Raw genomic sequence first — 23,037 nt, 5'->3', positions numbered from 1 at the left:
AAAGAAAAAAATAGGTATGCTTTGACAATCATCTCCAAGGAGATGGAATAAAATGATGCAAAAAAAAGTACCACTTTCACTACGATTTTTCGTGTAAAAAAGTGCTACTTTCACTACGATTTTGCGTGTAAAAAGTGCCACTTTCATTACGATATGCAAAAAACATAATTTGAAGTCGACTTTTTTCTAGCACTTGATCGAAACCATTACAAAATGACGAATCTCCTGGCCTTGCTGAAACGAGCAAAGTTCCAGATGACAGACTGAATTAAAAAAAATTAAAGTTGAAGAGAAAATTGTTCAAAAAGTAATTCTAAATAACAATGATTTTAGTTGCTTTGCTAGATATTGTACCCAATCTAAATGCACATTCATTATTTAGTACCCTGTATTATGTGCGTTGACATTTTGGAATTGAAATTTTTAAAATATGATTTTTAATTCGTTTTGAAACGGGACAAAATTCAAAACCAAAGAGAATGATCGAGATTAGATCTACTCCCACTCAAAAAATGTCTTCGGTTAAACCAATCACCCGAACCACCCCCCACCCTCAAAAACGACTAGTTTTGCAAAATTTTCGAAACATTTATTCCTCAAGTTAGTCTTGTGGTGACAACTACGTCCTTGAATTTTTGTGCAGTCCAATCATTTTCACCAGAATTCCTCTCAAAGAATCCAATAATTTTAAAACCTCATCTCAACATCAAGAAAAAGTGTAGTGTTGTGTGATTATTGCTAAAGCATCAAGGTAAGACTCTTTCTCCCAAATTGTCTCAGTTTTTGACTTTCAAATTGTCTAATTGAAATTTGTTGCAGAAAGCTCTGCGATGGGCAATTGTTTGGATTTTTTGAAAAGACGAAACTCCACCGACCCACGCAGACCCGTCAGCCTTTACACTTCAGGAAACTACCAGAGCGTCCTGTTTGCCACCGCCGTTGTCCTGATCGAGGTGGAAAAAGGAGTTTACGCCCCATGTAGGGCGGTCTTGGATTCCGGGGCTCAGTGCAGCTGCATTTCGCAAAATTTTGTCGACATGATTGGGATTAGAACGCGAGAAGTGGACGTGAATTTGGAGGGAGCAAATCAGGTGCACATAAGTCGTATCCGGGGGGCGGCTGATGTTAAAATAATGTCGAAGAATGGGGACTTTGGTGTTTATATGACGTGTATGGTGCTACCTCAAGCTACCAAAAATATTCCTGCGCAAACTTTGGATGTCTCTTCGGTGATGATCCCGCAAGATTTGGAACTGGCGGATCCGGAGTTTTACATCTCGCGGCCTGTCGATTTGTTGATAGGTGGGGAGTTGTTCTGGGAAGTGTTGGGTAATCGAAGGTTCAAAGTGTTTCCTTGTCATCCGATCTTGCAAGAGACGAAATTTGGATGGGTAGTTGTGGGAAATGCCAATTTTCCAACGTTAGAGTGACAGGAAGGAAGAGAACGGACATTTACTTTAATTATTTAATCGACCAGTAATTTACTTTATAAACTTTATATGTAGTTGGATAAATAAATACCTAAAAACATTTTAGTTTTTAATTTGTGATTATCCACACCTGCTTTTCGAAATACATACATACCTAGTTCTAAAAAAATTATTTTAACTTTGGGTATTTTGTGTTGATCTTAGACAAAAACACTTCTTTTGGATTCTTGGAAAGAACAGCAATTGTAAAATACCTAAAATTTCTTATGGAGCGTTGCTTCTTCTTCTAAGAATATTTTTTCCAGTTAACTTTAAGCCTTAAGCTGAACAACAAGGGTGGGTTAAGTGGGTTAATTATCCCAACTAGTCCAGGTAATAATTAATGAGATAAATTTCTACCTTCTCAGAAAAGTAAAGGGACCTCTTAAATATTTTATAGCATTCGTACTCATTGTGAGCTCAGAGCAAATACGCTTTGAAGTTTAGGTATGATTAAAATATTTAAAAAAATTCTTAACAATTGATTTTATACAAGCTGTCTTAAAAAAACAGCCCACTCAAATGAAAAAAATTATACAAGAAACCAAATGGCTCTAAAACACTACAAACCTGAGTGAGCATATAATTTTCATACCATCTACCCATTTATGGGCAATGGGCAACTTTTATTGTTCAAATTGTAACCTATAATTTTTTTATTGATTCTGTTAGAGCTTTTTTTCTGATTGAAATGGCATAAAAATCTATACCGTTTGATAACAAAATTTCCGAGAAAAAAATTAAAATATGTTGCATCAAAATTAATGACAATGAAAATAAATGTCATATTATTTTTTGCCAGAATTTTTTAAAAAAATTTTCCGAGTTCTACACGAAGCCAGTAGCTCGTGGTTAAAATTTGTCCGCGCATTTCAATAACACCTTGTATAATACGTGATTATTATGTTAGGAATAAAACGTTTCACCCTATTTGAGCTAAGGCAATAAAATTATTATTTCCAACTCTGCTACACATTTTTGCATGCTTCGTTCTTGAGGTACTTTAATGCACCTTGCACCGTGAATTCAAATTGAATTTTACGAGAGTATGCGAGAATTAGATTATGTAGTCAGTAAAATGTTCCGACAAACGAAATTTGGGAATGTCTGTCTAATCTTCTTATATACTTAACTTTTTTAATTATTTTTTATCATCACAAAGAAATATTAAAATTGACTTGATACTGTTCTAACGATTGACAAATTTAATTCTAAATTTTATCATTTGATTTAATTCCACAAAACCCTCACTACTATCAACCCCCTCTTCAAGACCGGGTGGTTTTTCAAATTGACAAAACGAACATTTATTGATCGAGAAGTTCTTGTTATGGTAAATAAGCCTAGTGCAATTATTACTGCGAAGAAAAATTGTTCAGGTTTATTAAAAAACGGAATCTTAGCGACCCGCAAAAACAGACAAGAAGTTCTATGCGCAATGGCTATTATGCTTATCCGGACAGCAGATGGATTCTACACGGATTGTTCAGCGCTCTTAAACTCTGGCGCTCAATCTAGCTGCATTTCGCAAGCTCTGGTCGACAGACTTGTTGTAAAAACTCGAAAAATAAAAGTGAACCGCAAAGGAACTGATCAAATCAAGATAAATCATTTCGAAAAAGTGTTGCCAACCTTAAACTCCCGTCATTCATCGAAAACAGTACTTATGAAAATGTAAAACGTGTATTTGGGAAAGTACCGAGTGACTATAAATGACTGAAGGAAAATAGTGGATTGGCAACACTGATGCATTTGGTAGTGCAAGTCTTCTCGTGCATCATCTGTCACTCATTTTTATTTAGGTTAGGTTAAGTCACGAAGTACTATCGCGGCCATCCAAAAGTGAACGTTTTTATTTCATAGTTTGATTTTTACTTGAAATCATAGGCGTTCTAAAATGTCACAGTTTGACACTAGCGTTAAAAAAATGTTTGAAACTATTTTTTTTAAATGCCACGACATCTCACTCCAATTCAGATCCCTAGGGCTATTCCAAAGCAAGAAGAAAATTGGTCGTTGGTTGCTGTGGCGAAGGAATTACATTGCAGTAAGTCTTGCATCTTCCTGCTGCACGAACGCCAATGAACAAAGCCTAATTTAATCTAACGAAAAATACGGAAATTTTCGCAAGATATCGTTCACTTTTGGATGGCCGCGATTGTACATTGTCGATTTAGATTTTTTTGACGTTTGTTTCAATTTCAAAAATTACGTGTGTCATGCCAACGATGTTGCCAACTAAATATTTCAAATGTGTTACCAACATAACAAAATAATTTTCAATCATTTATACAGGGTGTAACAGAAATAAGTACATTAATTTTCACTGGTAATACAACTCATCAAAAGGAACAATTTTTCTCTCTGCCATTTTGGCGAAAAACGTTGCGTAATGGCTTAAAAAAAGTAGGAAATATTTTCCTAAAACCGTTCATATCTCCAAAACTAAGCTACCTAAAAACGTGAAACAACCAAATTCTTACGAAGTGGATTTTTTGCTATACGGGCGGATTTGTTTGAATTTCGATTTCTGCGTTAAAACACGTTTTCTGGATGAAAATGGACGTTTTTTTCATATTAGCGCTGATCTCAATTAGCCATTGCAGTATTTGGTGGCGTAGGACTATTTTAGTGAAAAATCTCTCCATTTTTTTTTTGGAGTTAAACATCGTGTTTCGGCAAAATGTTAGATAGAAAAGTTGTTCCTTTTGACGAGTTCTATTACCAGTTAAAATTAATGCACCTATTTCTGTTACACCCTGTATAGTCACTCGGTACTTCTAAAGAGAAAAATTATGTAAAATGTACACACCTGTTTCTGTACATCTTGTACTTCTTGTTCTGTACTTAATATTTAAACAGTTGAAAGATTATGAAGCGTATCTCAAGATGCTGCATTGTTGTGGGTAATTGTGAAAGTTATTCTGTTACGAGGGCCGTCCTGCGGAGCCTCGCATATAGAGACATTTGAGGGGTAAAGTTCGCATTGGAATATATGCACACACAGGGTACGAGAGTGGTTATTAAATATCATTTCAGTTGCTTTGATAATTCTCGAGTAAACAATAATTAATTAGCATCGTGTCAAGTGGATTGTTTGCGCTGTGGAAACTCGAATATAGATCTGTGATAAAATAGTTTGTGAAGAACGGTAAATCTGCAAAAGAGAGACGCGGGGAACATCTCACTAGTTATTCTGAATCGACGCCATCCGAAGGGATCGTAAAAAGATGTACCTGATGGGAGTCAAGTGAAAACTGGACGTTCCACACGTTTTAAATGTCTGCTGGTATTATACCTCATGCCGGCTACATTTCTTCCGAAAGCTTCTCTGCCATGAAGAATCAGAACTGGCCAATGCTCAAGTCAACAATTCGCATCTTCTTGACTTGTTGATGTGTGAAGAATTATTTTGACAAGCGTTGATGATTTACAGCGATTGTAGTGGAATGTAAAAGTTCCCTTATTTTTATAAATTTAATAGGCGGTTAACGGAGAAACTTATTGGGGGGATTCACCGAAAACTCATATTTTTACAGAACCCAAGACAAAAGTTTCAAAAAGTAAAAATTACGTTGTTTAAATATTGTAATTTCTGTAAAAATTAACGCAAAACAATGCTCACTTTTATGTAGTGATGGATAAATGACCGGTCATTTATTTTTGGTCAAAGTTAACCAGTTCTTGATCGGTCAATTAGCAGTCATTATTGGTCAAAAAGTAGGAACCAGTTAAACATCACAAAATGATTCTTTCAATGTCAAGGATTATTTTAATACCAAATAATGGTTCTAAATTCAATTTTTTATAAGATTTATTGATCGATAAATTATTGTTCTAAAATTGTGTAAGTGAGGTTAAGTTTGAATTGTTTGAAGTTGTACTTTGTTTTTTCTTTAACATATTTGCTTGAATTTGAACTTTTTGTTAATTTAAAACGCTTTAAAACTTTCAACACAACTCTCTGTATGTATTTTCAGTTTTTTAGTTTCTTTTAAAATACTTAAACATTCGTTTAGAATTTAAAAAAGTAGGTACCTAAAGTATTTTATGAAAATAAAAATATATGGTATGTCATGTTAAGAAGACACAAAAACGATTGAAAAACAAAAACCACTTCTTCCTAATAGATAAAAAGCTTTCCACAATGTTTCATTGTCATAATTTACTTATTTATTGATATAATCGATTTCTTCATTGTCAGCAGCTACGTAAAACCTGTTCACTTTGTATTGAACGTCAGTGGTGCAAATGACTGACCTGTTACTATGACAACTCGAATGAAAGTTAATGCCAAGTGTGTGCGATTTGCACCACTGACGGTCAATACAAAGTGAACAGGTATTAAATGAAATCAGACAAATCAACATAACCTCATCTCATCAGTCAAACAGTCATCATATCCTATAATCTTCAACATTATAAGCGGCAAATTTAAATTTTAAGAATGACTGGTCAAATTCGTCAAGTCATATAACAATTATTGACCGGTCAAATGGGTCATTGACTAAGTCAATTACCGGACCTCACAACACTACTTTTATGTAAAATTATCAATATTTTAAATCGTCGCCATCGTTGTCGGCTATATTCTAAAATGAATCAGCTGTCGCGAATGTGCAAGTGTGGCAACGGCGCGTTCAAAGACGATAATTTTAATATTCACCCTCTCGTATCTTTATCTTTTCACTACAATACATTTGTCGGTAAGCAGATAAAATTGACCAAGACACATTGTCCTTCGAACACGTTTAACATCTTACAACTTGACGTCGTCAGGTGATTACTCCCGGTCACGCCATGTTGTCGTATCATCTACAGGTGATCAAGAAGGACCGTTTGAGTTGGCAATACTGAATTTTATTTTTAAATGGTACAACTGGAGTAACTTCCGGTTGTTGACGGCTTGACACTGATAGCCGCATAATTGACAAGTAACATTTGACATTTTAAATTAATGGTGAATCTGTTCGAGAGCCTAAAAGGAGGTCATTTATGTTTAGAGCAAAATGGGGGACACTTCGAGAATTTCATTTAATTAACTTTTAGATAATTGTTCTGCGTTTCAAGTTTAATTTCTTTTTGTCGTTAATTTTTACTCTCATAACCTGCCATTTTATCGCTATTAATGTTACGTCAGATATCTGTCAAATAAACCAACAAAACATGTACGGTTGCAGTGTTGCAAATAGTCGAATAAAAAATGTTTTTTAATTGTGCCGGGTGATACATAAAATGTCAAAATGACGTACGTACGCCAATGTGTTGATTAAGGCATCAAGTTTGCCAAAATAATTTATGAAAAATGTTCCCAACTCAAGAAAAAAAGTCACAATCATTTAAAATCACCCTGTATTTCTAACTCAAACAGTCTTTCTTTTTCACCTTGTGCTTGTACCGAGTGACAATCAATGATTGAAAATTATTTTGTTATGTTGGTAACACAATTGAAATCTTTAGTTGGCAACATCGTTGGCATGACACGCAATTTTCAAAATTGAAACAAACAAAACAATGTACTATCGCGGACAAAAAAAAAGTAGGACAATACGTTACTGTAGACACGTCCAAAACTCATTCAAACTCATTCATTTTGGAAGTGTCTACAGTAACTTATTGTCCTATTTTTTTTGGCCGCGATAGTACTTCGTGACTTAACCTAACCTAAATAGAAATGATTGACAAATGATGCACGAGAAGATTTGCACTACCAACTGCATCAGTGTTGCCAATCCACTATTTTGCTTCATTTATAGTCACTCGGTATTTCACGCAAATGTCAATTCTAATAAAATTGTTTATAATTTTCACATTAAATATTTAAAAATCCCAATCATCGCTCACGCCAACCAAATGAAAGTAATTATTTCATATGCTCATCATTCTTTTGTAACGTAAAGACGCAGATCTATTTTTGTTGCTTCAAATTACGAAACACATAAAAACCTGTAACGTTTTCATGTCAAATTTAGTCGATCAACTTGAGGCGAATCAGTGAAAGTGTAGCACAATATTTACAGCTTTAATTATTTATTTCCAGATGGGAAAGTTTAAGTGAAAAGTTTTGTTGCGAACTCTTCTTGTGGTTGTTTTTAATCGGAGTGTCATTAATTTCTGATGACTGATTACCCCCTAAACCTCTTCCCGTTTTGAAAGCCGAAATAATCCCACAATTTTCGCTTGTGTAGTAACGAATGTAGATTACCGCTGAATTTTACATTTTTCAATTCCAAAACGGGTGTCAATGTAGGGGGACGTTCGATTAATATTATTATTTCGATTATCTTGTATCCCCACGAAATCACGTTTATTTTTCACGAGGTTGCACTCATCCGCCGTGATCCTTTAATTTTGTCCTTCCCCGACGAACATTTTTATCACGGCGACAATCGCGACATTCAGTTTTCCGTTGATTCCCCAATTAGCCCCGTCTGAATGCGCTTTCGCCCCTGCGGAATTCCTCGCTCGTCCTCTCCTGCAAAATTAAAACAATCGTCAACATTCAGAGCGGTATTATTTTTAACGCGCCCATAAACAGGTCCGTCGGTGGGGCGGCTCGCCCGCTCCCGAACTCGGCGGCGGTGCGTTCGCCCCTCCTTCCTCCATTCCAACATGTGATAATGTCGTCGCGGCGTCTTGATACGCCGTTATTAGCATTCATTAGCGTCTCAACTGGGAGAGCGTAATGGATGTGTAATGGGGATTCACCCCGTCGTCCCGATTTTATAACATTATTATTAGTAGTTAGACATGTAGATTTTACGGGAACGTGCGCCGCCAGGACCGGCTCCGATCAATCGGGGGCGGCGGGTTTACGACCTGCTGAATCTTTAATTTTTACTTACCGGCAACGCTGTCCATCGGTTTTATTGGCCGCGCTTGTGATTCACACCCCGCTTCGCACCCCTAATGGCTCACTTTTCCACCGCACAACAACCCTCAATTATTTAATGGGACCGGAGTTACACGCTCCATGAAATATGTAGTCGGCGAGATGTTGCAGCCGAGATCTGGAGGTCTCCGCTCTCGTAAAGCGTTTTACGGGACAGCCAACGATCTGACGCCACATTTCAATTAATTTCATGAAATATGGATACTTCCAAAAAAAATGCAGACCAGACGATTTAATTCTAGTTTTGTTTGGTATTCTAAAAGGCGCAAGGTATGTTTTACGTTCTCGTAAGGCGGCAACCCTCAGCGCAACCACTATCGACAGCTGCCACTGATCTAAAAACTCTGCAGAAACACCGTAACAAGTTTCGAAGTTTAATTTTAATCGTGCGCGGTCTTAACAGCGTATTTCAATTCTTTTTTTTAAGCTGTCCTCCAAATATAAAAATAAGTTTGCAGGTTTTGTCCAGTCTGGTTTGAATCTTTGCGGGGTAGATCGAGAGGCCCCGCTGGAACACAATCTCTCACCCCTTTCCTCATTACCGCATTATTGATTAGCAAAAGCGTCCATTACGTCTCCCCAAATTTACAATGTCTCGAGGAGCCCCCCGTAACAATTATTAAAGGCGATATCCTCACTTTTGTGCCGATTCGAGCGCGGCCTCCGCGCAATAATCTAATTCGTCCGATATTCAAATCTGGCAGGCTCTTGTTCATCCGCACAATTATGAATCCGAATCCTTAATCTCCCTCGTCTCATTAAAACGCGATAAATTCGCCGGATATCCCGTCTGGTGGCTGCGCAGCCGGGCCAGGCCGGAACGGTCCCGCGTCCTAATAAAAATATATTCGTATTTGGGAGTAGGTGCGACGCCCTGCGGGGCCCTTTATCTCCCGATTCCAGTGAAGAAATCACGACGTCGGGGGCCCCAAATTCCATATCCCGGTTTTAAACTGTCTAGTATCTGTTAAAATATGCGCGCCCTGACAGCGTATATTTACGCCGAGAGCATCCACCAGCGAACGCAAATTTATACTCATTTCCTCGTGTGACATACAAGAGACAAGTTATAAAGTCTTCGTTGTGATAGGGGAGCCAGCCCCGGGCCGAGCCGTCAGACGCACTAACACGGTTACCCTCGAGAGGAATGCACTATGTATAAATAAGCGAGCAACACCGAGCCGAGATATTGATATAAATGAACGGGTCGGAAGTGGGATTTATGACACTCGCGAAGACCTAATGTGCACCTATGGGCCCCCTTATGTCACTTATTCGACGCGATTCTTCACAGATGGACCCCGAACGTAAAAACCCACCTTTCTGAATGGCTCTCGAAAATGTAGACACCGCCAACGGTTCGATCTTCAACTTCTTCGATCATCTTGACCATCATGACCCTCCTGAAAAAAAAACCTTTCTTTTTATTGAGAGAAACTGCATTGCTTAATAAAGTGTAATATCAAGTTAGGAAAAATGTATTACCATTCTCATGTGGACATCAAGAAAGAAGCACATGTGGCATTCGTCGTGATCATGGAAGATATTGTAGTGGGAGAGGGGCGAGAACAGGTCCTAGTTGTGTGTTTTGATCATCAAGCTTATTTGCAAGCGCTGTGCAACTGTGTCGAATTCGCAGGATCCTTTATTTGGGAGTCCTCACCTCGTCCAGAATCCGCTCAATCTTTTGGCATTTGCCGAAACCGGGCGGGGCGACCCAAACATAAAATTTAAACAGTCCAGGAACCTCTCGTTCTTCATGCCGAACACGTTGCTTCTAATTAAAGTTGTAACGGGCGTGGGCAGACGCCTCCCTCGCTCTCCGCCGCCATAAATAACATTTAAATACAATAACTGAAATATTCGTTAACGCCACATGATATACGACCCTCATTATATTACTGCATTACCTTAGGTGTACACCTTAATGAAATCGTAAGCGGCCGTTGTCTCCTGTCGGCGGCGGCGGTGCGGCCGCCGTTTTCTTATATCGGGGCTTGCAGCTTAGTTGCTCGGGGCCTATTTACATTCCACCGCAGTTATTAAATTAGGAAAATAAACTAAGTTGTAATAAGTGCCCCGACACCGCGCACACTTTTTCATTATGTCCCCATTACGGCGCTCGTTTGGCATTCAGGACGGCGCTCGCCGAGGATGCTGTGGCAATTGGAAAAAACCGCAGGCCTACCTGGCGCAATTAGGGCCACCGGGACAAACGTGTTTTTCGGCCTTGTTAAATTGAATTCGGTTTTTGTAGCGGATACTTGCGACGCAGACGCCCCGACAAAAAGACAACCGCATCGCCAAAATCATAATTTGGGCTGGGAGGCCCCGATACGATCACCCACCGATCGTGGGCCAGCACCTTACTCGATTTTCTCTCTTTTGTCACGCACTTTTCAAAATAACACCAATTTTTAACACATTTTTTAGGTTACCTGTGACAGCAATCTACATTATCGACATGACTACCTTTATTTTATTCATTTATAAATTAAATTATTAATTTTTACATCCTCATTTTCATATTTTTCAAATCAATACAGCATGATTAATCATTCCCGAACATTATCAGAATTATTTACTGCACGAGTGCACGCTGCATGCGGACTTGAGTCAGCAACCAGCAAAACAGTTTTTAATTTTTTTTAACTAAACAGACAAAACTCATAGAGGCAAAAAATGTACTCTAGAACCTCACGTCTTTCTCCAGATAAAACTAATTACTTTTTGTCTTTGCATAATTAATGTTAAATACAAATTTATTTTTTTTTTAGTGACTTTTTTATGTTGGTAGTGGTGACAAATATGTCGATTTAAGTGTAACATTACCGGCAAGAAAAACATAAAGAAAGGTAAGAAAACGAAGTTAAATTGCACTTCGATGGTTATCACGACATTGCATCATGTTTGTGATAAAGTATTAACCGATTTGGAGTTGTTGCAGTTTTGAGTGATGAGAAATGACTCAGCCGATTCCGGGAATTGTGCCTGCAAGTCTCGCAAGTAGCACGGACAAAAACCAAGGTAAAGGTAAGTAAAATATTTTGAGATAAAGAGTCAAGTGAGATCAAATTTGCAACTCTCGAATCTCAGTCTCGTGGAAAACCGTCTTACACGATACAGAATTTTACAAACCCCATTTTGTGTTGTAGATACTTTGCTGATATGAGTGTCTGGTAGAATTTTAGTGTTTCCTGTTTAATCAGCTGGAACTACGTACGTGGCACGTAGATTGAAGTGTAACCTGCGCCGGGCACATTTTCTTCAATATCAATAATTGGAAAACTGCACCCCAACCCTCAAACTATCACTTCGTGCTTCAGTTTTCACGGTCGCTCTTTTCATCTTGCGATCGTCGAACACGCCAAAGCGCAATCACACCCTTCTTTTCGGGCGTAATTTCCAACAAAAATGAAAAATCCCGGCGAGATTCGCTCACAAGGGGCCCCACTAATGGATATCACTGTTTCGCTACGCTGAGCGCCCCAGGTCATGCTCAATTAACGAGAGACGATCTTTAAAAGCCTCCGTTCGAGAGCGACTCGTCGCGAATTTGAATCCCGCGCCGAAACCGACCAATCGCGGCGAGACTTCGACCAATGAGAGCGCGCGTTTCCGGCGGCAGATTCGAATCTGGGTGCGAGCCCCGGGTGTGTTGTTTTATCGAGCGCCGTTGTTTTCGGGGTAATTATTTACAATGCGGGTGGATACCGATAAAGAAAAATAAACGAGCAGTAAAGTACGATTTAAAACGGGCCGATAACGCAGCGAAAACGATAATTACCAGAGATAAGGGGAAGTTTAATAATCTCGGTTTAGGTTGTCCACGGCTAAACGATAGCTAATTGTTTTAATTTTGTTTTTCGTCCGACCGGAGGAAGAGGAGTTTATTAAGTTAGGAGTTGAAGAGGATGGATTTAAAAGTTAATGTTTTAGGGAATAATTCAGTGGGGCCATTAAAAATTTTAAGTAACATCGCGGCGATTTGTCTTCATAATCTCTTTGACAAACGGGCACCGTCTCAATAATCTCCGTTATGTTTTTATTTTGCTAATTACGTTTCGTAATCTGGCACAAAAACATCTCTGTCGAAACACGTCGACAATTTCACCGAGACTTCTCGCCTCTGCGATTTTTTTCTCGCGGTCGGATACATCCCTCGAAATTAGCTCGGATTCACTTTTATGCAAGCGATTCGCGATCGGTGGCTGTGGCGGCGGCGGGCGCATAGCGTATGCATTCAAAGGAAAATTGCCAATTTCATTTTACAAACAAATTCGTTTACAAGGATTGTTGATATTGTACACACCATAACATCCACCACGAAGCCGTTTCAAAAGGGAGATTATTTCAAAAGATATGGCAACTTACTTTTTGAGGACCCCATCTCGCTCCGGCTCGGATCCGGCAAAGGACGCTCCTATTAATATCATCGGTAATTCCGTCAAAGAATTTTAAATATCGCCAGCGGAACGGCGAAGGCGATTAAAACCCGCCAGATTGGAGGGGGCGGCGTCTCTTACAGATTTTTTACTTAATAAAAAATATAATTCAAGAGAGGGAGAGGCGCCAGCTCTCAGATGCAAGACGCTAGTTCTCGCCGGCTTAAAAAAAGTTTCTCCCAAGTTGAAGCTGCAATGCAGCAGTCATTTTGCCTTCGTGTCGAGTGTTTTTGTCTGTTTTACCGTAGAATTTGTTGTGTTTAAAATTTCAGAATATAATCACTACGACAGTGGCAGCTGCGAGTTCTCACAGTGGCATCTGCATACGTCGATAAATGCATATCATGAATAAACGATCATACGCGATTTCTCTCGGCGATATTATTGTCGCATGTTAAACTTGCGGAAATGTTCCAGTCCAGGCGGAACACTCCAAATGTGAAGATTTTTCTGGGGATATTTGTCGCGGCCGCGAGTGAATTGGTATCGCTCCAGTTTACACTGCACGTGTACACGTGTTGTTTGTCGAGTGGGCACCCTGTTAGAAAAATCGGTCGGTTCAATAGCAGCGAATTAATTGCTAATTCATCCGTCCGCAATTCACTCGACCAAGCCCCGCACACAAACACATTTTAATCCATCTCTAGTTACCTGGCTTGTGACTGGAAATTATGGAATAATTGCTATCGATCCTGGCAAGGCACGGCTAGAAAAGGACCAAGTCGGGGAAAGAGCGAGAGGAGTCCATTGTGTGCCACATTTCCGTGTATATCATGTAATATTGACATTAGCCGTAAACAAGGACATGATTCCATGAACTGTTCGGCCCAAGACCGATTGTCCTCCCTTCTGCGACATACATCCTGATTCCCTTCCAAATTGACTACATAGTGGCGGCGTTTTCCGGGGGCAGAGTCGTAGGCCGTCCCCAGCTCTCTTATTTCAATTAGCGGCGGTCGGCTAAACACACGCGAAACCGAAAAATCCCAAATAAATTTCATTACGATTCGTTCCCGCCGAGACTTAATTAATACTTGCTGGTTTATGGCTGATGGTGGTTTGTCGCAAATTAATTTATCGCATAATGTGTCGCGACCAAATACGTTTGTGTAAATTGTACAAATGTGGATAATAATTTCTCTAATTTGTCCGTTGGCCAAGTTTTAAGGGGAGGCGTGTCTCGCCACTTTTGCATCCGCGTTTGTTTACCAAAGGACTTATAAATTAACACGGCTATTAACGACGCGATAAATTGCACTTGCAAACTTGGACGATGCGGGATTTCCAACATCCGTTTTGTGGTGGTGCAGCGACGTTGCCTTTCGCACCAAGGATATTTTTCTTTCTTAGAGTGCGATTTTGCAAGTAGGAATGAGGTGACTACAAATCTCACGACACGGGACCGATGGCGGCGACATCTCGCAGAGATTTAACAAAGACTTGCTGAAGTTTTGTTGTGATCCGGCGCATCCACCATTATAAGATCACGTTGAACCCTTGTGGAATAAATAGTATGGATTTGATAATTAGAATGTGAGGACGAGAAGTCGTCAAGTCCGCCTCTGCCACTCCTTATGGATGAAGGAATATTATTTGTCGTGTGTGAAACGGCTGCGGAAGCAGGATCCTCCCCGGCCCCTCTCCACCCCTGCTGACTCCACAATACGTGTAGGGTTTCCGAGATTTGTCCTCGTTATTGTTCCCTCTTCGTATTTTACTGGCCTCTTTACCGCATCCACATTTTTCTCTTATATTTTTCCATTACGTTATGGCGACCGTTGGCGTGCAACAGGGTAAGTTGTTGGTAAATTAATTCCGGGACTATTTCGGAGCTATTACGCTCCGAACCACTTCCACGTCCAGATAACTTGTTTATCTTCGTGTAAAGTCCACCATCTTGTAACTTGTTACGGCAGCGAGTCTTGTTGCTGCCCTCTAATCTTCTAACTCGATTGGTTCGGGTTTGATTACTCCACTCTTGCTAAGCGGACAAGAAAAATGGGCACTCGTCGGTGCCGGACGAAGCCATCAGGAGTGATAATGTCGAGGGATGGGAGGGGCTGGGGGACGACAAACTGGGAAACAAATATAACGCGTCGACGTCGAAGTCGAGTTGGATTTATGTCGACACTTGTCGCTCGAGAATCTGCATCTTATCTGTGCGATTTATGGCCACGTCAGAGATTTACTCTCGGAGATCGAACGCGCGAATTCCTCCGGCTCGATCGCATCCGGGGACGTGCCCTCCATCCAGGGCCGCATTATTACACAAATAACAATAATAAGAGCGGTGAAATGTGAGGGGCCCCAAATTGGTTCTTTAACAATAGCGTTTTCTCCCTCCTTTTGTTGGATGAGTATTTTTATTGTGTTTATTTTATCAATATCGTCCAATTTTCTTACCCAATTATGGAGCAATTCTCCTCGATTCACTGGTAAAAGGTAAACGTGTATAACCCCGGCGAGGGCGGTCGTGATTGCCAGTTGCTAACCCGTCTGGCCCTTGTGTAGCCTGGGGCCCGGGGCGTGATTGATTTCTGTTAATGATCGCACTCCACTCGACCGTTCCTCGACAGACGTGTGTTTCCCTCGGAAAACCTCAACACTCACACACTGTCGCCGATTTACACCGTTTTATTGAAGACGTCGGTCGAGACACCTCTTTAAAATTGATCGCCCCTCAAAAAATATTAAGTCCCGGGATAAATGGAAGAGTGTTCTTTTTTCTCTTGGATTTTGCATCCGCCAAGTCGGAGGGCTCGTTCGCAGCAACCTCTGATTTCGGTTGCATCTAAATTGCGACATTTTTTCGTGCAACAGTCATTTATCAGTGTCATTACGCGAGATTGAATGATGAAAAGCCATTTCTTAACCCGACAGCTCCTGAAATATTTCTTTACACGTTCGGATTTTCATAGTTTGGCTTGTTACAAAATCAATAATTTTGCGGGACAGAGATTGAAGCTTCGTTATCATTTTCTAAAATCTGCAAGACTTTTAATTAAAAAAGATCAAACGCGTAGCTCCAGGATTTCATGCAGTGACAGAAAAGAGATATTCTCATTTCATATGAAACGTAAGAGGATGTTGGTTTCAGTTCTTTGGAGAAAACAAAATGCAAATTGTCCTTTGAATTATTTTGCACATATTTCGACGAAATTGTGAAAGAAAGTAATTGCAAAGTTGATTTGATTTGTGGATCTTCGAAAATGTGAGGAGGCAGACTGCAATCCGTACGAATCAATCTAAGAATCGAGTTTTATTTGACCAGGCGACATTTTTTTTTGTGTTGTCGATTTTTTTCTCGTTCCGGTTGTCCTCGTTAATCCTGCGACTAACAAGCCTCGGTGAACCGCAACCGAAGACCCCCCCCCCCCTCCCCCCATCTTTTTTTAACGTTTGTGTAACATGACACTCTCTACTCGCGGCACTTATCGCGTCGAAAAGAAATTTGGTTAACGGCCGTCGCGTGTCCTTAAAATTTCCGCCGTCGAACACCCGCCACCCGCATTATTAAAAACAACAACGCAATGAAACAAATGCGACGGAAAAACGTCGTTTTTCCGAATTTTCCCTGGCGTGACGCGGTCGAGCGTAAAACTCGCAACGTTACCTCGAGGTTAAGGTACATTGACAGCGGTCATTTATTCGGTTTGTAGAACTGTACCGAGAGCACATTTGCCAACACCTACTGGTGCGAATTTAAATTTCCCCAAGGACGACCCTGTGCACGTTTTCGGACAGATGAAAAGTGTTTAACAGTTTGTCTGGCGTGTGTTCTCCCGCTTTTTGCCCTCGATGTGCATACCTCAGTACATCTTCTAACAGGGGCGTCCATATAAATCATTTATTCTTCAGGGGCAAGCGCTAATGGATATTTACTGTTGTCTGTTGCTCAAAGGCCGGCCCTGGACCGACGCAGAAAAAACGCAACGACGTCCCCAGACGGGTTTTTGTGTATTTTTAAAGAAGAAAAAAAATTTGAGCAAGGTTTATTTATGGTGGTCGTGTAACTATGTATATTTGGTCGGTCACGTGACTCTCAAGAAGTTGAGATTGAAAAGTTGCTCTTTGCGATTTGAAAGTCAAAAATTCGAATTCGATCGTTCGGAGTCGATCCACGTCTTCGCTAACTCAGTTTGCCGTGTTTAGTCTGCGGTCCGTCACCGGATCCGCCTCGGGCGTCTTCTTCGCCCCCGGCCCACTTTGTACGTCCGGCCGGACGTGACACGTCAAAAGCCACCCTAACGAATAGCAGGAATCCGTCCGTTGCAAAGTCGCTAATTAAAACTTTTCCCGAAGAAGGTAAAAATTCGCTTCTTGAACCGCCACCGACCGGGACGAATTAAAGTGGAGGCGGCTTCCGACCGAGCCGCCCCGGGTAGGAGGGAGGGCCGGCTAATTAGTAAACAAAGTTAGTGCACCATGACTGTGATTAGTGCGGCGAGCAACAACTGGCTAAATGATGATTAAAACAACGATTTCCTCCGAGAAAACTCGGCACAGTTGTGCAAACTTTGAAAATCCAATAACGACCCAGATAACTACAGCCGCATTGTCACTTAATCAAACAACCGCAGGAACAATCGATGCAAATAAGTTTCTTTCAGGTGCCGTCAGGGGGCGTAGCGGAACGTACGCGGACCGATCGCGTTCTATTGTGGTGGGATCCCTCCGAACCGTTCAACGAAGTGAACCGGAACCCCGGACGGGTTCAAGACCGGTTTTGAATCTGGATGAACCGGCCCGGTCATTACGGAGCTTCATTCAGGGGCGGCATGTCGGGGGTGTCGCCTGCAAAAAACCGGAGGGTGTCGAAGAAAAACAACCCATTAAGAGAGTGTTAGCGGACGGGTCCGCATACGCGTAGGTACTCACTTTTGTTGGAGTAAAAAGAGGGATGAAAAGGGGTGGAAAATAGTTAATCATGGCGCCGGTCGCGTTGAATGGAATGATTCAGAGATATGTAATGTAAACACTTGTGGATCCGGAGAGGAGTATTCACCTCTTGTGTGTGCGACATCAGCTGCTTACGATGCGAATGAAAAATGTCGAGAGTCGAGGGCGAGAAAAACCGTATATGTAACTTTGTCGCTTCCTGTTTCACACTTATTTGCATCCGAGACGGATTCGCGTCACTTTTATCTCATCCACTTCGTCGAAAGTTCCTCTCCTATTGGGAGAAGTTCGGTAATTGGGCGAGGAGAGATGTGGCGGCGACATGTCGCAGAGACTGTCGAAAATGGTAGCGTTGAATCATTCAAACGTAACGATCGAACGTCGTTAAGTGGTGATATCACCGGTTATTTCTATCTCACCTGCTGGTAATAGGGAATTAATAATAACGGAGAGATCTAGCGGACGAATTAAAATATTAAAACGGTGTTATTAACGGGATGTTCGTGATAAATCGAGAGATTAGCCAATAAAACAATATAAATGATAAATTGTAAAACAATGGATTAATGATGGTGCTCTAGGGATACAAATTTATTGGTGAATTATCGTATTTAATAAAGATGGATTGAAATTGCACTCCGAAGCTGAGATATCCAGCTGCATGATTTACAAGTCGGAAAAGCACCGAGTTGCATGCGTGAAATTGGTAGAATCTCGCTGCGGGTAATTAAAGTTGTTTGCGAAAATATCGGATGAACGTTGCGACTTTGATTTGTTGTTTTTGTAGTGAAAACTTCTTTAGGCGCACTACATACATTTTATTCCCGGGCAGTGAATTCGTTTATGCGACACGGTAAAATCGTTCGCAACTTAGCGAAAATCGTTCGCAGTACGAGAGTACGACACGGCAAGCTAAAATCTCGGGAGTCGAGATTTTTGCGGAGCGAGCGAAAAACAATCAAGTGTGCGTCACTTGTCATTTTTCAATTTTCAGTGTTCGTTGTGTTGTGACCTGATTGACCTCAGTGTAGAGCTGCAGGAGTAGCTGTATATAATATAGTTATAAAGACACGACAAATATTGTAAGTTTACAGATGGATGTAGGATTTAATACGTAATTCTCAATTATATGGCTTCGACAATTCATCTATTGGAAAAATTTGTGTAGCAAAATGTGAAGAGGAAAATTGACAAATTATCATAATACATACAGGGTATTGCTATGAAAACTTGTGTTCTGTTTAATATAATAAACCATCGTCAAAAAAATAAAACTGAAACATCGAAACCTAACCTCACACATTTTGCCAGTCTGTTTACCTCTAAAAGCGGACGTGTTGGCAGTTTTTATTGAAAAATACAGAGTTTTGATGTTTATTAGGGGCTATTCTGTATCGAGTACGTTAAAAGATCGGACATTATCAGGCCTTTAAGGATGAACTGGAGTAACAATCTCAGCAAAAAGTTGCGGAATTCTTATAATGCTATGAAACGTTTATTACGAGAAATCAATATTTGAAAAAATAGTTTTTAATTTTTGGAAACGAGTAATGAGTTGCAAGTAAATTTTCTGTTTATTTTCTTGATATTTAGATAATTACTTACATGTGATTTTACAATCTTTTGACTAAGACTGTACGTGAAAATAAACAAAAGCTCACTGAATTTCAATTTTCATTGATTTCTGTTAAAGTTCTTAACGTAACTGCAGTAAAACGTGCGATATGAGTGTAATGTTGCATACCGACGTCAATTATATGCATTTTGTTCACTTTTATTGAAATTAAAACAGATACATAACCTCAAAAACCGTGTTTTTCCACATGTAATTAGCGATTACAAGGAAAATCCTCGACCAACTTTTTTTGTAAATTCATTAGAAAATTCTACGATATCGATACTTTATGTGTGAAAAATTTAAGAAAAAATGTCCTTTTTGAAATATGTTTTTTTTTTAATTATTTTTATGCCACCATTGCTCCATTTCTCATAAGAACACGTGTAAAATATCCCGAAACTTTAAAAGGTAATAACTTTAAAATTCCTCGACCAAATTTTTTTAAATTTGGCACAGTACTTTAGAATGAATGAAAGGACTATTGTAACAATTTTAAGCAAATTTCGCCATTTTTCAATGTTACTCCAGTTCATCCTTAAATCTAGGAGACAAATTTGCTGTTCTGTAACTTCAGAATAACGGAGACCGATAAAATGGTAAAATTTGTTGTGAATTGAGAATTGTTGATTGCGAACGAGCCTAGCGCTTGCGCACTGAGCATTAAATTCATATTTGACAGTGTTAGTATTTAATATAAGTAAGGTTAAGGTAAACAAGATTGAACGCTGAGAAGACAGCAATAATTGTGGAAGGCAAGTATTTGGATTTATTTTTTTAATTTTTGCTCCCGATGTTGACCATCTAGTGTGGTGTGAACCTGATGTGACAATGTCTAAACTGGACAATGACCTCAATGCATTTATTTATAACGGAAATTAATATTTATAGTGGGAGAAACTAAAAACGTCTGTCTCATGCTGTGATCACGCCTGTTGAAAAGTGGGGTTATGTTCAAGTACAGATCATTCAATGTCAAAACCTCAAAATCACCTCATGCAATTCTCAATAGAAATGAAGAATGAAGGAAATAGTCATTTGTCAGTTAGAGAAATGCGAAAAATACCTGGGGATTACTAAACGTAATCAGACCTTTCAATTACATAATTGCATTGATTAATACAAATATTTTCAGATAAAAACTAATTGGACAGCAAGAAACATGAAGTTCAGAAAAATGTTTTATAGGAGATGAAAAGGCAGAAGGCATGAAACTACGACACTAGCCAAAATATACAACAAAATAGCACAAATAGGGTTAACCGAACAATGAATTTATACAGGCTGATTCATCTTTTACCGCAGGTGGCAAAATTGACCTTAAAAATTATGATTTCCTTTTCATATTTTGCAGACCTAATTTATTATCCATAAGGCACATAATATCAAAAAATGAAATTTATAAGTTAATTAGGTCAAATTTTGCCATTTTCTCAATTATTAATTGTTTAATTTATTCAACTTTGTAGCATATGCACACTCAGGTATTTTCACACAATTTTACCATGTTAAATTAATTTTAGCGTATGGTATTATTGAAATAAACGCATTTTGATATTCACATTTGTATTTGCTTCATGATTTACGACATAATGTCCAAATATCTTAACAATAAGATTTATTAGGGGATTTTTACTGCCACAGCAGGGGGTCCTTTGTAAAATCGAAGAAATTCGTCTAAGCAGGTCAGTTTTACAAGGTAGTCATTGTTGGAGAAAATTTACAACACTAAAAGCCAACAACCATCAATAAAAGCAACTTTTCAATTAAAATCGATTTAATTCAAAAACTATCAAACATTTTTCGAAACGGATTGCAGATATTGATTTTATACGCCATTAGCCACATTCTGATGCAAAAATTTGAACATATTTTTTTTTTGAAAAACAGTTTTTTATAAATATCTGCTCAATAAAAAAAATTTTTTTGAAATAAATTATACCGGTCGAAAGTAAATTTTTCGACAAATCAACTCTGTAAATTTTATAAATTTTTCTCAATTCTTAAGGGTCATTTTGCCACCGGCGGTAAAAGATGAATCACCCTGTATACATCAAGAAAGAAACATATTTGCAAGCAGGGTTTACTATAGAATTCTTCCAAAGAGTTGTTCTTTCACCTTTGTAATCTAAATCGGCCTTGAGATGAATACCACACAAATTTACCTCTAAAAGCGGAGGTATTTGCAGTTTCTATTGAAAAATGCAGATTTTTGATGATTATTTAAAAACACCATTGGATTTAAATAATGTTAATTATTTATGCCTTGCTCCTTATTCCTCCAAGTACTACCATCCATAAGACTTAGAGTGGTTGAAATTCAAAAAGGTATATTATTATACTCATGTCATATCGTGAGGAAATTCCTTAACATTGACAGAACATAAAACACAAAAAAGTCAAAATGTGGAGGCGAGACGCCGGTAATTATGTTGATAAGCACTACACTATTACTTGATAGTATTATCCGTAATAGTGTATGTACTCCGGCAAAATTGCCGTGCCGCCGGGTGGAGGTGGGATACGAAAATAATTTATAGAATACATATTACTTAAAATCAATAACGAGCGTCATAGAAGTTTTCACACTCTTTTTTTTTTGGAAGAGTGGAAGGGCATCAGATCATGAAGTGGTCGGGCTGCGAGTTGTCCAGATAAGTGGCCGGACGATAAATATTGCAGCGACGGTCAAAGTTTAAGAAACTAAACAATAAGTCGATAAAAAGTCGCGGTGAAGTTTCGACTCCATAAAATTAAATGTCTCCGAAATCTTGAAGGGGAATTTGGCGGCGGCGTCGAAATAAGTTTCACCAAATCGCCCGGCGGAAGATTTGCGAAGCCCGTTCGAACGCGAGATAATTAATCAGATTTTTCATTCAAACTATTTCGACGTTTCCTCCCGGTGGCGGTGTTTTGTTCGTTTTGGGCATTATGCAAACGTCCTCGTAAAAAGCCATCCCCCGCTCGCTAATGGACGATTTTTGCCACGCCGTGGACCGACAACCGCTGTTTAGAATACAGTTCCAATTCGCAACTTCTCATATTCTTTCAGCGCATTATTTCCATAGTTAATTACGTCCCATTTCGGTGTCTCGTTCCGATGTAAGTAGTTTTCCTAAGTTAAAACTTCGGAATGAAATCCCGTTATCCTGGCACTTTGCTTTTCTTATTTTACAACGTTAGCTTTTACTGCATTACACTAATTCCGTTTCGACGGAAAAACCTCGCAGACATTATTCCGACATCGCTCAATCTGCGGACGGCTCGTTAGCGCTCCTCCACTCGGCAATTATGATCTCTTCGGCTCCAGGAAATATTGTGTTGCTGGTCCCGGAAGGGCGGACACTGGAACCGGTAAGTAAGCAAACGATCGCATCGTGAAATTTATGTTTTCCGAGATAAAAAACGGGAGGATGTCTATCTGTTCCCTGTATCATAACCGTTGGCGTGATCGCCCCGTCGTAAATTGACGAACTGTCAATAATTCCGTCGCCGTTCCGGCCCCGAAAAGAAGAAGAAACATTAAACCCTTAACTTCCGGCCCATAATGGAAAGATGGTATCTCGGGCCCGGGGTCCGTCCGTCAGAAAATATATATCTCGGATCTAGCGGAACCATCTCGAGGTGTTGTATTTTGCGGGCGGAGTGTTAAAACAAAATCAATCCTCCGTCCGGACGGTTATTACCGCCGTAATTCACGCGGTCGAGAGTTTATGA

General features: G+C 39.5%; 2 long non-coding RNA genes across 3 annotated transcripts in view; one reads left to right on the top strand and one right to left on the bottom strand.

Moving 5' to 3' along the window:
• Positions 1-7,271: 7,271 nt before the first annotated feature.
• Positions 7,272-10,819, bottom strand: LOC138131022 (uncharacterized). The gene is made up of 4 exons (XR_011159697.1): positions 10,272-10,819; positions 9,847-10,215; positions 9,681-9,764; positions 7,272-7,944 (listed from the first exon to the last, which is right to left on the bottom strand). It is a non-coding gene; the product is annotated as an uncharacterized lncRNA (long non-coding RNA).
• Positions 10,820-10,879: 60 nt separating this feature from the next.
• Positions 10,880-23,037, top strand: part of LOC138131015 (uncharacterized) — a 118,212-nt gene continuing 106,054 nt past the window's right edge. For both annotated transcript variants that reach the window (XR_011159695.1, XR_011159696.1), the window contains exons 1-2: positions 10,880-11,216; positions 11,309-11,394. This is a non-coding gene — a long non-coding RNA (uncharacterized lncRNA). The remainder of the gene's footprint in view (positions 11,217-11,308; positions 11,395-23,037) is intronic.

Source organism: Tenebrio molitor, chromosome 1 (genome assembly GCF_963966145.1).
Source record: "Tenebrio molitor chromosome 1, icTenMoli1.1, whole genome shotgun sequence".
Lineage (NCBI taxonomy): Eukaryota > Metazoa > Arthropoda > Insecta > Coleoptera > Tenebrionidae > Tenebrio > Tenebrio molitor.
This window is presented reverse-complemented; position numbering and strand designations above follow the sequence as displayed.